We start from the raw sequence: 14,760 nt of genomic DNA, 5'->3' as shown, positions 1-14,760 counted from the left end.
CATGAAAACACCTCCCCAAACCCAGCTGTACTCATACATACTTTCTTTCTTTCTTTTTTTTTTTTTTTAAATTTTACTTATTTATTTGACAGAGAGACAGACAGCACGCACAAGCATGGCGGGGGAAGGGCAGAGGGAAGGAGAGAAGCAGGTTCCCCACTGAGCATGGAGCCTGATGTGGGGCTCAATCCCAGCACCCTGGGATCATGACCTGAGCCGAAGGCAGATGCTTAACCAACTGAGCCACACAGGCATCCCTTCACTTTCAACCTGCTTGGCATACCTTCTTTCGGTACCTTCTTTGAGAGACTTCCAAGAGCTAGCAACCTGTGGCAAGTGATGGACTGATGAGAACTTCTAAGATGAGGTAATCCATAGACATGGGATATGAAAAAGCGAGGAAAAGGAGATAGATCCTGAACCTGTAGAAAGTATTGGTTCAGTAACTGGGCCTCTTCTTTTCAGGTGAAAACTACAGAGGGTCCAGTTAGGGGTAGAGGATAAATGTCCCTCTCAGGCCTTTTATTGCAAAGAGAGAATGTGGAGGCCCACCTGGTTTTCCAAGACAGAGAGCAAACCAGTCCTCAGGAAAGGCTGTCGTTGGTACCCTCATGCCTCATCTCTGTGCCCTCTAACCCTGCTCCTAGGTAACAAGAGCTGGTATATTAGGGCAAGGACGGCTTTCAGCCCTGCTCGGGGAGTAATGTCTGTGTTCCCAAGGTCTGTGAGGATTCTTCAACCTTACTATGATCCTTCTTCTGCCAGGAACACTTGCAAGGACCCAGCTTACCCAGTGAAGCCACATGACTCCATTAGATATATTAGTTTTTATGCGATACACATTTATAGAAGTAATTTGTAGTGTGATTAAATCTTATGAATAAATTTCTAATAAGGCCAATTCTCTCTACTACAGAATTTTATTTTTGATTAAATTTATTACATTTTGATCAAAGGCCATCTCAATTTTTTTAAGTTACAAATTATGTTTTCAAGGGACATACCCCCAGTACTTCTGAATCCTTTCCATTAAGGTTGGGCTCTATGTTTTTCTGCCTTATCCAGAGCATGTGGTCCCCAACTAGGGCAAGAGATATGACTACATGTCTTAATCCTTAACTCTAGTTGAGCATAGAGTGTGATTGATACAGCTGATTGCCTGCATGGTAGCAATTTACCCTTTTCTTCCTTGCTTACAGAACCTAGATTTTGATTAGGAATTAGCATCCATGTGCCTTAGGAGAAGCAGAGACCCTCCCAGCCCGATAAGGTAAATGTTAATTATGTTATACCAATCATGAAAATTATATCTCCTTTCCAGTGACTTGTTTAGGAATTGGTGGTGAAATTATGTCCCTTGAGACATGAGAAAAAGTCTCCCAAGGGACTTCTGGGATAGATTTTCTTGCTCTCAAGCTCTCAAAAAGACCTATGTGAGGAATGGAAGAATGCAAAGAATTGGGGTCCTAGGATCTCCATTCTTTAATGGCAGGTTGGGAAATTAGAACCAACCCTCCCACTAAAGACGATGTGGGAGTTTTGTTTTGTTTTGTTTTTTCCGATCTTCGTAAAAGCATTAAAGAGCTAAGAAAATGGGATGCCTGGGTGGCTCAGCAGTTGAGTGTCTGCCTTCGGCCCCAGGGCATGATCTTGGAGTCCTGGTATCGAGTCCCACATCGGGCTCCCTGCATGGAGCCTGCTTCTCCCTCTGCCTGTGTCTCTGCCTCTCTCTGTGTGTCTCTCATGAATAAATAAATAAAATCTTAAAAAAAAAAAAGAGCTAAGAAAATAACAAAGAATTACTAGACCAAAACCTAGGAGAAAGAAAGAATTCAAATAGGTAGGTCCAAAACACAAAGCAGCTTTTGCCCTCAGAACTTTTACCAATCTGGGAGGATTTGTGGCAAAACTAGCTGTGCTTTTGACAACTATGATGGGCAAAGGGAGAAAAATCAAAATTCTGGGCTTTCTCAAGGAAGGAACTCTAAGCTGGGCTTCCTCCTAGAGAAAAGGCTTCACCCTTATGGTAAAGGTAACCAAGATACCACCTCTCATGGAAACTAAAAACACAGCCTCGTGTAATCTGAGTCCATGGATCCCCAAGCATTCAAGCATTGGATTAAGATGGAACCGGACTGGTATCTGTAGGTGTCTGGCAAAAGAGAAACGATCATTGTAGGAGAAAGTTACCATTCTAGGCTTCAAATTATTATCATAAAATATTTTTCAAAAATAATGACCAAACCACCAAAGACAGCACAAGGGAAAAAAACACTATGAGCAAGAACCATCAGAAACAGGAGACTACAGAAACAGACCCACAAAGACTCCAGATATTGGAATTATCCAACTAGAGAGCCTTTTATAAAGCAAGTATGCTTATGATTTCAGAAAAACAAAAGACAAACTTCAAAGGTTTTTTATTAAACTGAAAACTTGAAAAAAATGATTTGAAAAAGAATTAAATAGGGATTGTAGCCCTGAAAAAAAAAATACTTGAAATTAAGAAATCAATGAACAAATCTAATTGCAGATTAGCTTTAGCTAGTTAGAGAATTAATAAACTGGAAGGTAATTCAGAGGAAACTAGGATGCACCAAGGTGAGATAAAATATGAAAAATACAGAATAAGAAATATAGGAGATACAGTGAGAAATTTCAACTTCAATCCATTTCAAAATTGATACAAATTCAAGAGATTTCAATTTCAATCAACTGGTATCCCAAAAAAAGAAAAAAGAAAGAACAGAGATAATGGCTGAGAATTTTCCCAAAAGTGCTGACATGCAACAATCTATAGATATAAGAAATCTAATGAACCCAAGCTGACTAAATGAGAGAGAATCTGGTGATATACTGAGCCTCTGATTTAACAGCTGACCTTTGAACTTCTTATTAAGAGAGCAGGGGAATAAGCAGGTAGAGAGGAGCCAGTGAATTACTTATTGTTTAAGCTATTTTGAATTTCAGTTCAGCTACCTGAAGCCAAAAGCTTCCTAAATGATATTCATAGTGATAATAAAGTATCCACCATTTATAATGGATAAATGTTGACTACATGCACTGCACACAGATTTCTGTTTTGTGTAATTCCTCACAAAGTCTTACAGGGTAGAACATATCAGTCAATACAAGCATGGTAGACTGGATACCAACTACCTCAAAATCTCAGTAGCTTAACAGAAAGATGACTATTTCTTGTTTGCACCACATGTTCAACATGGTTGAACAGAGGGCTATGCTCCCAGTCATTCAGGGTCCCAGGATGATGGAGACTTTTCCCCAAAATAGTTTCTACAGTCGGTGAAACAGCGGGCAAATGAAGTAAACGTAATATCGGCTTTTAAAACTTCCATTTGAAAGTGAAACGCCTGACTGCTCACATTTCATTGGCCACAAATCACATGGCCAAAGATATAAGAAAGTACAATATTACTGTGTGCTCATAAGGTGGAAAACTAGAAATATTCGTGAATAGTTCTGACTACCACAAATAGATATTACTCTAACTCTTCAAACGAGGAAGGTAAGGCTGCGAGAGGTATTTAATATTTGTTAGATAGATGACTTGACAATGCACTCATTAATAACATCTTTCTGAAGGTGATATTATGGACATGAGTACTTGCCCTTTGCTGATGGGGTTAGTGAGAAGAGGATTAAAGCAGGGATCTCTAAGGAGCCAAACAGAGTGTCTAGCTGGGTCTCATCATGGTCTATCGTAGAATCACTATCTTCAGGGGCAGAGTATGGGACCAAGGCAGCTGGGGGTGAAGGGGGGGTGAAGGGGAGATATTCTTAGTCTTTCCCTTGTTCCTTATGCTAATGAGATCCTTCCAAATGTGGATGAGATTGGACTGCAATTGGCCAGAGAGAGAGTTTATACACATGCACTAAGGGTTCCCACTATCTTATATATTCCAGGTGTTCAAGATGTGGTTAAGAGGGGGGAAAAAATGAGCCCACGTAACCGTGCTGGCCATGCCAAGTTTCTTAACTTTGATCTCTGCAGATTCAGAAAGCTGGTCAAGGCACGGGAGACGAAAACTGAGAGAGCTCTTAACCCATCATACGTCCAAACACAGGAGAAGGGACCACCTTGTTCTCTTAGGTCCTCAAGACCTTCCTATGAGGTGGATTTTCCAGTCTGTAATGTGCAGAACATTCCCCACCTCCTCTCATTCCTGCTGATGACACACACATGCACCTCCCCCCTTCCAGTACCCCACATCTACCGGCAGGCCCCCTAGGCTCCCCGTGCTGCCTCTCCCAGCCCTGTCTAGCCTCCTGCAGACACAGCAGCATCTGTCTGAGATTCTCTCCCTGTGGCAGGGAAGGAGTCAATACCCAGGTTCTTATTTATTTATGTGTTGGTTTATTCCTTCCCAGTGATGAGGCAGTGGTTAAGGGGAAGAGGAGGGAGGAGGAACGGGGGTAGAGGGGGGCGGGGAGGCCCAGAAAAGAAGCTGTGGTGGACTAGAGACTGGCAGAAGAAATGTCTCTATAATTTCAGCTGCTTTCCAACCACACTGTCTCTAACTGAGCCTCCTGGGGTGAAAGGTCTGTGTATTACTGGGGATGAGAGTTTATAACCTTAATTATGCCTCGAAGCATTTGGCTGTGTTCATCCTGAAACTTCCAGCAGGAAAAAAAAATGTGGTTTCCATTACAGTGTCACTGAGGGACTTGTACTGGGGTTGGGATCATTAAAATGAAAACACTGATGAGTAAGCCATGGCATTTTGTCTCCAAGACTTACGTCCTTCCTCCACCCCTAGTCCTGTACTTTATTTTGAGACAGGCTTAAAATAGTCTATAAAATATGGAGCTCATTATCCCATCTAACAGATTTCATTTGGCATGAATGTAGATTAAAAGCCCCATGCCAATTCTTCCTCTTAGCCTGGGTTTATAAGATACTCCTCTGCCTTTGCCCTGGGCTGGGTTCTTTAGAACTCAATTCTGCAACAGACCAGGGGAGCCAGGAGGTGCCACTTCCGACTCCACTCAGCTCGTTTTTTCATGATAATAACAAGGGAAGATGGAGAAAGAAATACAGCCTGTTTGGAGGGCTTCTGAGAAACTTCGCCTGGAGTCTTAAGAAGCTGGATCCAATCGAGACATCCCTCAAATCTGTGAATTCTCCAGCAGGCTCATTCTTCCACATACAACGACTGTATCAGGGAAGCCGAGCTTGTGAAAGGGGGGGTGGGATTGGGTTGAAATCACAGGGGACTACGATAGAAAGAGGCCTCTGCTAGGAGTTTCTGTGTGCTGGCTTCTTGGGCAGGCTCAGCCATCACTAACTGCATGGCTCCAGGAACTGGAATCTTCTCCTTGGCCTCAGTTTCCCCGTCTCTTAAATGAGAGGTCTCTTCCAACTCTGTCTCTTCTTTTGCTGAGGGTACAGTTATGGAAGTAAAGAGAAGGAGAAACAAAAACCTCTTCTTACTCACCACTGATCTTGTTTGGCCCAATATCATCTCTTGAACAAGTAAATTCACTTTTTATCTGATAAAGCTCCAGCCTTCTCTGATTACACACCTTTCCTCTGAATCACCAGAGTGTGTTTGCTCTGCATTTTCTCTCACCCGGGATGCCCTTTTCCCTTGCTCTATCCAAATCCTTAAAAATCCAAATACTCACAAGGACAGTATGCTTAATAGGAAGTACGTGCTGACGGCTTGATTTATGTCTTTAATGCATTCTATGCACAGGTGTCATCTCATCTTCAAGAGTTTCCCACAGGGCCCAGCATAGGGTTTTGTGTAAGAGGAGGGAGGAGGGACTGATCTCTCGATTTCACTGGCAGGCTTATGGTTCTCCACTCATTTACTGTTCCCTCTGAGCCGTTCAATGGCACACTATACAGATGATTGGCCTCCCTGCCACCTCACCCCTGTACTTTCTCATTACAGTCCTCTCTGGGGGTTGTTGGGGGCTTGAACAAAGCAGGTGACGACCTATCCAAGGCCTTAAACCAGCCCACCTCGTCAGTCTGCCCGTGACATTGCCTGCTCTTCTGCTAAGAATATCAAGACCACCTGAACTGCATTCCCCCCCCCCTTTTTTTTATTTCTTTCTACTTAAAAATAGCTCCCTAAGCACCTCCTTCCACCTTCCTTCCAACAGAGGAAGCATTCCCCTCCCCCGGTCTACCACTTCCATCTGTCCTCTTCCTTCCACCCATTCCTACCCTCCTCCAGGTCATTGCTGCACTTCACAGCACTTATCACAGGCTCTTATTATAAATTCAACTGTTGCTGGACTTGTGTATTATCTGTCTCACTCACTAGAATGTAAACTTCATGAAGACTTCATGCCTTATTCATGCTGTATCCCCAGCAAATAGCACAGGGCCCGGAACACTGTCAGTGCTCAATGAATATTTATTGAATGGATTAATAAATCCATTTTTGTACATCATTTTCAAACTTCTTTCTGTCACTGGCCCCACCCCATCTTCAAATACATTCAGGCCTCCCTTCCTTAACAAAACCATCATGTGACCCTAACGTCCAACCAACCACTATTCTATTTTTACCTTGCATTTTCTGACATATTTCTCAAACAAACAATATGTGCTGGCTGCTGCTTCATCTTTACCATCTCCTCCCACTGCAATCTGGTTTCTCCTCACCAAGGCTGCTGAAACAAAGCTGTGAGTAGTCACCAAAGCCTTCTGTCACCAAACCCCTCACAGTTGCCCCACCTCCCTGCAGATAGGGATCCCGAACCATCCCTTCTCTACTCCCATGAATTTATTGTATCCTGGCTCTCCTCCTACCCTTAGGAATGCTAAGTCTGTCTCCCCACATCCACACTTTCCAAGATCAGTCTATACTAATCACGTGTCCCCCTACACTGTCTTCCCTAGCGAATACCAATTTCACTATGCCTTTTAGGCCCATAATTCAAAATCATGCATCAGCTACCCTAAGTTCTCTCTAAAAACATAGGCATACTTCAGCTGCATGAAGGAATTAGTATTAGGTTATATCATGTTATACTTCTTCATGTTCCTAGCACCTGGTGCTGATACTGTATTCACAGCACCTATATTCTCTACTGCCTGGTATGTGGAAATTGTTCAATACATTTTTAAATTCAATGCTGCTAACCTCTATTTGCCTTTAACTTGATATGCAAGCAAGAATCTTCACGAGATAGCCCCAACCTCTCTCTCCACACTTAACTCTTAGAGAGTCTCTGATTCTCAGCCTCATAACTAAGGACCACTGAAGCTTAACTCCGTTCTCTCCTTCTCCTCCTATCCACCGTTGTAGCATTCGTTGTTATTTGTTATTGTCCATTTCCCCCACTAGACTATAAAGTTTCATGAACACAAGAACACCATCTTCTTCAACATTGTATTCCCAGAGCCTTCAGAGGGCGTAGCATATAGTAGGCCCTCAGAAGACACTTGTTGAATGAGTGAACATGTCTTCTTTCATTCAGACTAATTCTTTCCCCATCTTAAGGGAGTATAGCACTCCCTTAGCAATTCAACATGAAATAATACCTCGCGGCACCATGTAGTTATATTATAGGTATATTATTTTGCAGGTATTTGCAAGCATTGTCCACATAGAACCATGTAACCTTACGGCTAGAAGGGATCCACCTTATAAGTAATTCATCGTTTGATAGAGGAGCCAAAAGAGACTCACAGAGCTTACTACGAGATCTTGGTCTTTCAGGACCAAGAAAGATGAATTGCAAGATGTCTGAGGGCAGGAAGCCTACATCCTACCCCCAAATGCTCCCTTTTATGCCTAGACCCTTGGTAGATATGATTACTACCTCCTATAATAACACCAACAATATTTGCTGTTTTGCCCATTTCTTTAAATAACAAGCTACTGCTATCTTCAAGGTGAAGGGCAAATTCAACACTTTCATTGAGAATCCAGTTAGCTTTCTGACCATCCGGCAACACAGCTGCCCCATTACCCCTTCACTCTCAGCAATCACTGAATATTCCACAAGAGAAGAACAGGTCCTGGGAAGCCATGCCACACCCAGAGAAGTGCTGCTTTACTGTTCTCACATCACAGTAATCTCTACCCCACTGGATGGAAACACCACACCTGGACCTCACAAAACAGCTATCAGTGTCCTTCCCTCAGGACTTGGCCTAGATATATCTTGTCTAGTGATCTCACACCACAGACAAGACATCTCAGTGATATAATCTTATACTTCTCTCTATGCTGACAGGGGAGGTGGACAGAAACCCCAGTTTAACATGTGTGCTGGAGAAAGAGAAAAGCGGGTGTCTCCCCGCCTGTACCATAGCAGGTATAGAAAGACTATAGTCATATACCATATTAGTATATCAATCCAGATGGGAGTCAGGGGTCCTGGATCTGGACTCTTCCCTTAGCAGCTCTGTGACTTTAGCAAAGTACCTAACCTCTATAAGCTTGTTTCCTATCTGTGAAATGGGAACTAAAGCCATCTATCTCAGAGAAACATAATGAAGACCAATGGGATAAGAGATTAGAATAGTCAAATCACAATAGTTCTTTTTTTCCTCCTTAACAATGCCATGATAATCAGGACTTTTCCTTGTCCTCTGGAGAGTTCAGATACTCTATTAGCTAAAGTGATTTATTGGAAACAACCCTGAACTAGGTGTCTGGGTGAGAATACAAAGGGGTGGTGGCACAAGGATCTAAACTCAGAGAAGCTCCACTCTCTGGGGGGGGAAAGGACCCCCCGCCCCCACCACCAGAACTAAGCTCCTAAAAGCAGCAGAAATCTGGGAGGACAACATTTACCTGCCAAGCACTTCTTCAGGCCAGGGAAAGCCACACATATTAACTCCTTCAGTGCTCACAACAACCACATGAGATGTGTCCTGTTACTATCCACAGAAGCATACTGACCCCAGTGTCCACCTGCCTCCAAACAGAACCAGACCAACCACAGGAGCTTTTTCTGGAGGGCATTGGGGTTACAAGGTTTAGAAGGGGAAGGATATGGATTAACTACAGGAAGGAGAGGCCTGGAGCATTTCTAGTGGAAGCACAGCAAAATACAGAGGTTTCTGGTATGAAGCAACAGAATTGTCGGGGATGGTGTTTCAAGCGGTGCTGTGTTCAAACCGTTTACTGGACAAGAGACTCGGTCCCTTTAGAAAAGTAGTCTTGTGCCAAAAGCCAATTAGATAACTATAGGAGATGCCTGGGTGGCTCAGCGGTTTAGCGCCTGCCTTTGGCCCAGGGCGCAATCCTGGAGTCCCAGGGATCGAGTCCCACATCAGGCTCCCTGCATGGAGCCTGCTTCTCCCTCCTCCTGTGTCTCTGCCTCTCTCTCTCTCTCTCTATCATAAATAAATAAATCTTAAAAAAAAAAAAAGATAACTATAGGAGATGCCTGTTTGCAACTTAAAAAGCTAAGTTAAAGTAACTTCTTTACACATTATGTGAATATTCAGCCCAAATAGGAAGGCAATTACAACCTAAACCCTTCTAATCAGAAAATCCCCAGTGCAGGAGAGCCATCCAACACTTTTCATACACATGCTGTGTGCTTTTCTCCTCTTCTTCCCACAGACCATAGGAGGGAAGGAATAAGTCATAAAGGTTGGCACGAAGAAGCCACACATCAAGCTGGGCACACATATGCAACAGTTAACAAGAGCAAGATAAGCCAAACCAAAGTGGGTATCCCAGGGTCTATGGCAGTAGGGACTGGCCCCAGGCAGATGGACTAAGAAGAGACAGCAAGTCGGAGCTGGTCAGGGACCAGAGCCAGGCAGATTACTGAGCAGCAAGCAGACCACAGACAGGTCATCTGGCAGGGATGGGAAATCGAGGGCCAGGAAGAGGGCTATCGGCATGGGAAGGATGAGACCAAAGAGGAGGACAGCCTGAGAGCCACAGCCATGAGGGCCAGAGACCTCTTGACCCTGCACTGCACCAGCCGAGTCAATCCTTGGATTGGGCCATTTCGGAGATATAAAGGTTGAGACGAAACAGAACAGCTGCACAGGGAGAGGGGAACTTTGGTGAGAAAGAGAAGTAGATTCCTGGCTGAGCTAGAGCCCAACAGTGAAGCCTTTGGGAAAGTAACTCTCCTCGCTGCCCATCTATCCAGAAGGAGAAAGGGAATTTCTTTCTCAAATTCTAGCTGAAAATGGGCAATGGCCAGCTGCTGGGAGCTATACTAAGAAGAAATGAAAGGTTCCTGACATCTGCAATGACAAACTGTCATCCCAATCTCCAAAGCCCTGGGCCGCCAGAACAGAGAGCCAAAGCCCCAAAACGAGCTGGGGCCAGACAACATTCTGGACATAGATAAAGTTTATTCTCAGAAATATGAACGAAAGTCAAGGTTTAGTTGAAGTAGTGATAGAAAATGGTTGCAGTTGAAGTTTCTAAAGAAAGTTGCATGAGGGGGATCCCTGGGTGGCACAGCGGTTTGGCGCCTGCCTTTGGCCCAGGGCGCGATCCTGGAGACCCGGGATCAAATCCCACGTCGGGCTCCCGGTGCATGGAGCCTGCTTCTCCCTCTGCCTGTGTCTCTGCCTCTCTCTCTCTCTCTCTCTCTCTCTCTGTGTGTGCCTATCATAAATAAATTTTTTTAAAAATTGCATGAATTACGCCCAAAATATTATGTTCTTTTAAATTTTGCCCCTTAGCACATTCCTGTGTTTACTCCTGTGTTTATTATTCCCACATAGTGACTGATTTTCTCATTTATTTTGTTATTTTGCTGAAGAGTCATTTCTGCTTTTATTCTCTGGCATCCATATTACAGGACAGCAACGAGCCTGGCTCTACCTCAAGCCTACAGAGCCCTCAGAAAGGCCAACATCGGAAAAAAAAAAAAAAAGGCCAACATCCAGCCCCCTTTCCAGAGATTCTAACTTAATTGGCTGGGAGGTGGTGGCAGGAAGGGAGGAAGTAGATACTGCATGTTCTGAGAGCTCCCGGTGATTCCCATGTAAGAGCCAGTTGGTTTCTGGTCTAGAATCCAAAGCACTGTGTGGTAGCTACAGGAATATGGACAAAGCACAAAGACGAAATTAGCAGCCTAAAACCTATATTGGAAATTCAACCTATCCCTTAAGTTATTTTAAATCAACTCCATTTTACTTAAATTTATGCTTAAAAGAAGCTAGTGGACTGGGGGTAGTGGCAAGATGATATAAAAGGCAGGGGCAAAAGAAGACAAGGTGGTGGATCCTTAGAGGGAACAGCACTCAGGACAGGAGGTGGGGAGAAGCAGGAGACCCAGGATACGTGGCAAGGCGGGCGCAGGGATGGAGTAAAGAGAGTGAGAAGCTTGGGGATGGGTTGCAGACCAGCAGAAGAATGCCAGAGAATGGGGTTACAGACAGCAAGAGGCATGAGGTTGTACCCTTAAAGGAGACCTAGGGAGGGGGAAGGACTGAGGAAGGGGGCAGGCGGGTGGGGCTGGTGGGGCAGGCACTTGGGGCAGAATGTGAGGCCCAGCAGGACTGATGGAAGTGATGGGCTATCTGAGAGATCAGTGGGGCTAAGGAGGTGTGGGAGGATCGGGGCGGGGGGCGGGGGGGGGGGAACAGCACAGCAGAGGGATACTCTGGGCAGGACAGATTCGACTGTCTGCTGGACAGTGCCAGGTGGCGACCAGCAAGAGACCCTCCAACAACATCCGTAAATCACCTAAGATCATCTCACGGACAACCAGAGGCCGACATCCTGTACAGTGGGCAACACCGCCCCATGCCCTATGAAGAAGGAGCCACCTGTCTTTTCCCTCTTCCCCTTTCGCTCCAAAATGATTACATGTAAACAAAGAAATGTGAACCCCCCCCCCCCCGCACGTCGGGTCCCTCAACAACCACAAAAATCAATGTTGCTTCCCTTTTCTTCTGTACTACTCATGTTTCTTATTCGTATGAGCTCCTTTCTTTGCATGGACGGTCCCTACCACGGGAGCCATGTCCTCAGTCACTGTCAGCACAGAACACAATCAGCAGCAGTGACAAAGGCCCAGTAAGAAACACCGTAAAAACAGCAGAGGCTCTTAACAAATAACTCGTCAAAATGATCGTGTCTGAGCAAGCTGGTAGTTCGTTGCCGTGTAAATCCTTACACATAGCTAACTATGGCCCTAAAAAACAATCCCTTTTATTTCTTTAAGATCCTTGCCCTTAACTGAACAATGATGGGGGAGACAAAAGGTCTGTCTGCAATCACCAAGCACGCACCGTCACTTCTCAGTAAAGTTTATTTCCGCTCCGTGATGTGTTCTGTTTCCTCCCTTTTCCTAGATGTGTCAAATCACAGATTCACTTATCCCTCAGTCGCAGCCAAGAGAATGACTCAGGCAACGCACACAGCCTGTCGATTATTTCAATTTCCTGGGCTAAACTCATCATTTTCCACTTCTTCTCATTTCTTATCCTCTCTCCCTGCTTTCTAGAGGCCATGAGGCATGACAACGATGAGGGTGAAACGACATGAAATCCTAAAACAGATGAAGGGAGCTAAATTCTGATACACTAAAGAGAGATCTAAGAGAACTTTGTTCACTGCCCAGAAGGACGGGGTCATCATTCATCTATCCATCCATTCAGCAAGTATTTATTGAGCGCCTCCCATGAGTTAGCTCAGTCTAACATGCCACTTGAAAGCATGCCACTGTCTATACCATGTTAGCTAACATTAGCTTCTAGAAGGGAGTTCTATATCCAGAAATTCTGCTTGAATAGAGATGTGGGTGTGCACCCATGTACATGTGTAATACTGGGATAACCACTAACCAGAAATGAGCAACCCCCGAAAGCCTAGAAATAAGATAGCCTACACAGTCAGGAGGTGCCAGTCTAAAGCCCCATAATAAAGAAACTGCTAGAGACACCGTTTAATGAAAGACAATAAACTCTTGCAGCCATACATGATGGCAAGACTTCCATGAAAGAACACGCGATGCTGGAAACCCACTTTTGCTATCCAGGGACACAGGTTAATCCGTTAATTTATTAACCTGACATTTCTCAGAATGCTTGACACTTTTACATGCACTAACACAATACATTTCCCCCAAATTCTATAATATAGGTATCGGTATTCATATTCCCATTTTTTTTCAAATGAACAAACTGAGGTCCCATTCATTATTAATAATTAATAAACCATTTATTCAAGGGCATTTAGAAAATAATGGAGCCAGAACTGGAATCTAAGCTTGTGGTTTGTGGATTCAAGCATTTTCTAAAAAGTAAAAATAAATTATTATTATTATTGTTACAGTTTATACACTAACATCTAATTTCTTCTTACCGTTAGCATATGTTCGTTTGAATTTTGTTTGAATTCACAGAAGTATAAATTGTCTCTAAGCTTCTAATAATTCTTAATCAGACTCTTCTTAGCTCCTGGTTATTACATCCCACCTGTTCCTTTCTCAGGATGTTTGCACGAGGGTGAGAATTAACCGTTCCGGTAATACAAGCTGACGCTGAAGGGTCACTTCCTTCATGCCAAACACTGGGATAAAGTACTTCACTTGTAGTTTCTCCCTTAACCCCTGCAGGAGCCCACTGAGGCAGTGCTACTAGAAGTCATTCTGGCAGCATCTTTTTTTTATTTTTTTTATTTTTTATTTTTTTTAAATGAAGGAAAGGAGCACAGAGTTTAAGTGACTTGCTGGAGCTCAGGCAGGTAAGGGGGATGCACACCTGCGACCTCCTCCCCCATCCCCCAGGCTGAGATCTCCGCCTGTGAGTTCAGGCTCCCTTAACACGCATTTCACCTCCCGTCAGGCTCCCACTGGCCTGCTTCTCAGCGCCAGCGACAGATTGCTCTTTGCATGTGCTGGTTTGGTTTCCTCCATCTTCGGTTCCTCCCCATAGGAGCCCTGGTTCACCTGCTCCATGCAGCGTCCACTCCCCACCCCCCAGCCCTGACACCCCCCCCACACACACACCCCTAAGGATGCTCCCAGTGGAGAGCACTGCGCCTTGGCATGTAGAGCAGGGCTTCCCCAGGACCATCTTTTCCATCAGGGGTTTATCTCATTCTTGCCAAAACCTCTTAAAGGAGCCAAAGCTTTTAAAAATAGCACTCAACATGTTTAAAAATCAATCACCCACCCGAGTTAGCAGTGGCTTTTCCTTAACACGGAATATGTGGATTTGCAGCGCGCTAGCAGGAGACTCAAATCACATTAATATGGGAGGGTAAGATGTATTAGGGTCAGATTAACCTGAGAATAAAACTGACTTCCCCTTCTCTTTGCGAGCTGCAAATTCTGAACCAGCTCTACTACAGATCCCCCACGAAAAGAGCCGTCCTCCGCAGAGGTGCTATCTAGCTCCACGACGCTAAGGGGTGTGGAAAGAGGGAATGAGCACTTGCAAAGCACCTCCTGTGCACCAGATCCTGTGTTCTGCAGGTATCAGTTAAATAATAATTCCACAACAACCCTAGCAAATTAGGTCTTACCAAGCCCATATTACAGATGGGGGAACAAGCTCAGGAAAGTCCCGGAAATGAGCCTAGGGTCACAGAGCGCGGAGGGGCCGAGCTGCCACCTGTGCCCACATCTGCCTGCCCCCAGCCCCTTGCTGCAGGGACCCTGCTCTTCGCCACGCTGCTTCCCGGAGCGTTCTGTGGAAAGCTCTGCAACACGGGCTTAACTCATCTCTGACTACAGCGCAGAGCTTCATTAAAAGGGGTGGAAAATAGCAAGAAACCAGATCCTGATGTACAGATGCTCCCCGAGTGGCCCTGCGCTCCCAATTCCCAGCTGGGTCGCAAA

General features: G+C 44.7%; 1 protein-coding gene across 19 annotated transcripts in view; it reads right to left on the bottom strand.

The window, feature by feature from the left end:
• Positions 1-14,760, bottom strand: part of KALRN (kalirin RhoGEF kinase) — a 659,950-nt gene that overhangs the window by 579,536 nt on the left and 65,654 nt on the right. The gene's annotated exons all lie outside the window — the stretch shown is intronic.

The sequence above is a fragment of the Canis lupus genome, chromosome 33 (genome assembly GCF_003254725.2).
Source record: "Canis lupus dingo isolate Sandy chromosome 33, ASM325472v2, whole genome shotgun sequence".
In the NCBI taxonomy this organism is placed as follows: Eukaryota; Metazoa; Chordata; class Mammalia; order Carnivora; family Canidae; genus Canis; species Canis lupus.
The sequence above is the reverse complement of the archived record's forward strand: the minus strand, read 5'-3'. Positions and strand labels throughout refer to the sequence as shown.